The sequence below is a fragment of the Oncorhynchus mykiss genome, chromosome 25 (assembly GCF_013265735.2).
Source record: "Oncorhynchus mykiss isolate Arlee chromosome 25, USDA_OmykA_1.1, whole genome shotgun sequence".
Lineage (NCBI taxonomy): Eukaryota > Metazoa > Chordata > Actinopteri > Salmoniformes > Salmonidae > Oncorhynchus > Oncorhynchus mykiss.
Window position 1 is genome coordinate 32,185,482 of NC_048589.1, and position 5,000 is coordinate 32,190,481.

The window sequence follows — 5,000 nt, forward strand, 5'->3', positions numbered from 1 at the left end:
GGGGTTGGGGGATGGGGGGGTGGGGAGAGTGAGAGAGGGGTTGGGGGATGGGGGGGTGGGGAGAGTGAGAGAGGGGTTGGGGGATGGGGAGAGTGAGAGAGTTGTTGGGGTTGGGGGATGGGGGGTGGGGAGCGTGAGAGATGGGTTGGGGGATGGAGTGGTGGGGAGAGTGAGAGAGTGAGAGAGGGGTTGTGGGATGGGGGGATGGGGAGAGTGAGAGTGGGGTTGGGGAATGGGGGGGTGGGGAGAGTGAGAGAGGGGTTGGGGGATGGGGGGTGGGGAGAGTGAGAGAGGGGTTGGAGGATGGGGAGAGTGAGAGAGGGGTTGGGGGATGGGGGGTGGGGAGAGTGATAGTGGGGTTGGGGGATGTGGGGGTGGGGAGAGTGAGAGAGGGGTTGGGGGATGGGGGGGGTGGGGAGAGTGAGAGAGGGGTTGGGGGATGGGGAGAGTGAGAGAGGGGTTGGGGGATGGTGGATGGGGAGAGTGAGAGAGGGGTTGGGGTAATGGGGGGATGGGGAGAGTGAGAGAGGGCAGAAAAGAGGTGAGATGCAAAGGGAGGGACAAAAACATACAGAATAAATACGTCTCCTCTCCTCTCCTCTCCTCTCCTCTCCTCTCTCCTCTCCTCTCCTCTCCTCTCCTCTCCTCTCCTGTGTAATTGATAGATGCACACACACACATTACATGCTCATGTTTTTAAATGTAAATTGTAATGTCTTTTGTCTGTAATGTCTTTATATGTGGGACCCCAGTAATACTAGCTGTCTTTGGCTAATGGTGATCCTAATAAATCACATCAAATCCTCTCTGTTCTCTCTGTGTTATGGCCAGTACTGTGCTCTTCTCTGCTGTGTTCAGGGAGGATGTTGTTGTTGGTTGTGTTGTGATCAGTAGCTACAGACTGGGGTCCTGTAGTCCTCAGGAACATGACATTGTAATCTGTACCATGTTTTATTTATGGACCTTACTGAGGCAGATAACGGCTGTTTTAACAAACAAAGATGATTGCTTCAGGGGCCAACTGCTCCTCCTGAGGTAATTAAGACAAAGTAGCTCCCAGGGCCAGGAGAGAGGGAGTGAGGGAGGGAGGGACAGGGAGGGCAGGAGGGAGGGGGAGGGAGGGCAGGAGCAGGGAGGTGGGAGGGAAGGATTTATGCAACCAATTGCTTAGCCCTGTTTGTTCCGATTAGGGTTAAGGTTAACCCGGGATGTGGACATGACACTAGGGTTAGGGTTAAGGGCAGTAAAATCCACCAATCAGAGGCAGTCTGATAAAATGCAGTAAGTGCAGCACCAATCACTGGCACACACAGTGGCACACCTATTTAACAGTGGCTCAATCCTAGCCCTGCCATGTTTATTTGTAAACTGAACAGACAATATGAGAGGCTGGGCTGTACAAAGGACTGAGCCTGCCAGCTGGCCAAATCAAGCTATTTCCCCTCTCTTCTCCCTCCCCGCTACTCAACCCCCCTCTGTAATGCCAGCCAACCCCCCCAAGCCAACACACACACACACACACACACACACACACACACACACACACACACACACACACACACACACACACACACACACACACACACACACACACACACACACACACACACACACACACACACACACACACACAGGGTTGTCAGGAGTTCTACTGCCCATAGCATAACTTGATCTGCCCTTTCCTACACCTCCCTCTGGCCATCCCTATGTCCTCACTACACACACACACACACACACACACACACACACACACACACACACACACACACACACACACACACACACACACACACACACACACACACACACACACACACACACACACACACACACACACACACACACACACACACACACACACACACACACACACAGAGACCTGGGCCTTTCCAGTGATGAGAGATGATCCCTAGAAGTGCCAACGGGGAGCCTATTTCATTTGAAGACCGAGCATTATGGTTGTGTGTTTGTGTACATGAGTATTTCTCTGTGTTTGTGTGTGTGTGTTGTGTTTGTGTACACATGTATTTTTGTGTGTGAGAAAGAGAGCGGGAGAGAGGGAGAAGAGGGGAAGGGGGTTTCACCAGCCAGCCAGCCTCCCTCCCTCTCTCCAACCCCCTGGTGAGAAAACAAATTGGTCTCTGTTCCTGTTCACATCAATTGATGTTCCATTAGAACCAGGTGGCCTTGATAGGCACCAACCTGTCTTGCAGAAAATACATACACAATGTCCATCTCTGTTCATTCTCCCTCTATCTGTCTCTTTCTTTACTGATGGGGGCAGATGGCAAGCGCCCAGAAAGTATGATCTTCTAGGACGGTTCTCCTTTCCTTCCAAAAAGGGTCTTATCTCTTTCTCCCTATTGCTCTCTTTCAAAGGCCTGTTTCCCAGGCCCTTTGTATTATACACATGTAAGCATGTGGACACACGCACATAATACACACCCACACACGCACGCGCGCACGCACGCGGACACACACACACACACGCGCGCACACACACGCGCGCGCGCACACACACACACACACACACACACACACACACACACACACACACACACACACACACACACACACACACACACACACACACACACACACACACACACACACCACGTACAGTATACATTTCCTTGGTGTAAAACGCCTCATTATGACACCCAGGTTGAGTCCCGTATTCAGCCTATTCCCTATCTAGTGCACTACTTTTGACGAGAGCCCTGTAGGTCCGGATCAAACGTATAGTGCACTACATAGGGAATAGGCTGCCACTTGAGATGCACCCCTCTGGCTATGAGAAAGAGTGATCTATGGTCCAGAGGTATTTACCAGTCAGTAGATAAGGACACCTGAGATGTGAGTAGAGCAGCATAGCAGTGGATGATACAGCACACAGCTAATCCTCTCTACACACACACACACACTCTCTCCCTATACCCCAACGCCAAGTAATCCCCAGCATTAGATCTCCACTGCTCCTCAACTGGCTGAGAGGATGACAAAACAACAAACTGAACATAACACTGTACGTGTCCTCGCCGCTCAGATCTCCTCTCCACAGTGTTATCTGTACCCACGTGTGCCTGACTTGCCCATCAGCATGAGGCCGTTAAAAGGCGATGTGTGTGTGTGCGTTTGTGCAGTATGTGTGTGTGTGTGTGTGTGTGTGTGTGTGTGTGTGTCATGGTGTAAAGATGATGAGTGCGTTTTAATTAGTCTCTAATTTACAGCCCAGTGAGTCTGTGTCCAGAAGGTTGATGCTGTGGATTCCACAGGAGCCGATTGGCCGCCAGCTGGCCTGCAGTATGGAAGCTAGCCGAGTGACAAAGGTTTTGCATTTTTCCCCAAGGAGAAATTCTAATACTAGTAATTACCTAGCAGACTAAAGGGCAACATTTACACCAATTTTTTAAGGGAGTGCGCAAATTGAGGTCAGGGATGGGACTGCTTCTAGATATGCTGCCAGGTTGTCCCTGTGTTATAGTGGGGGAAAGTGCTTCGGTCTCCGCCACTGAAATGCATGCCTATTCCACCGGCCACAAATGTAAATCCTCCTCAATTAAAATATTCCATTTTTTATTCCTTATTTTTTCTCCTTTTCAAATCTCACTCAGACATTCGTTTCTTTGTCATAGCTTTCAAACACACTGGGAATGGCCAGAGGTTGGGATGGATGACGCTATCACTTGCCCTGATGGGAAACCCAAATGGCACTTTATTCCCTATATAGTGCACTTCTTTTGACCAGAGCCGTCATCAAACGTAATGCACTATATAGGGAATAGGGTGCCGTTTGGGATGCTCTGTGTAGAATGTGAGAATGCTGTTCTGCTGGCCTAGGCTTCTTCACGTCTAGGTTGTCACCCCCCCCCCCCCCACAAACATGCTAAAAACACAACACTGCTGATCGCTTCCTCAGGTCTGTGCCTCTGTAAATACAACAGAAACCAACGCCATGGCTTCGCCTGAAAAGGCACCCTATTCCCTATATAGCGCACTACTTTAGATCTCCCTCCCTGAGCCTAGCAGACCCCTTTTTCAGCCACTACCCATAGTCCTAGCAGACCCCTTTTTCTCCCACTACCCATAGTCATAGCAGACCCCTTTTTCTCCCACTACTCATAGTCCTAGCAGACCCCTTTTTCTCCCACTACCCATAGTCATAGCAGACCCCTTTTTCTCCCACTACTCATAGTCCTAGCAGACCCCTTTTTCTCCCACTACCCATAGTCCTAGCAGACCACTTTTTCTCCCACTACCCATAGTCCTAGCAGACCCCTTCTTCTCCCATTACCCATAGTCCTAGCAGACCACTTTTTCTCCCACTACCCATAGTCCTAGCAGACCACTTTTTCTCCCACTACTCATAGTCCTAGCAGACCCCTTTTTCTCCCACTACCCATAGTCCTAGCAGACCACTTTTTCTCCCACTACCCATAGTCCTAGCAGACCCCTTTTTCTCCCATTACCCATAGTCCTAGCAGACCACTTTTTCTCCCACTACTCATAGTCCTAGCAGACCCCTTTTTCTCCCACTACCCATAGTCCTAGCAGACCACTTTTTCTCCCACTACCCATAGTCCTAGCAGACCCCTTTTTCTCCCATTACCCATAGTCCTAGCAGACCCCTTTTTCTCCCATTACCCATAGTCCTAGCAGACCCCTTTTTCTCCCATTACCCATGCATAGTCCCAATATGAACAAGAAAAACAACCAGTTATTAAAATAATTAAAAACCCTAAACTAAAAGTCACAATCAAATGGTTTGCTCCTGAGACCAGCGACTGCATGGGGTTAGACCAAAATTAAAGGGCTGGGTAAAACCAGGCCCCTGGTGAACAGGGTGCTCTCTAGGCTCTGTGGTTTGGGGCCAGCCACACACCACCTCCTCACAGCTTCACACAGCTCTCTGCCGTTTCATCTGGCTGCTGTGAAAAGCCCTGCTGTAGGCCCCAGAGAAAACCTTTATCCGGTTATTAAATACCAGCTAAGTGACCACT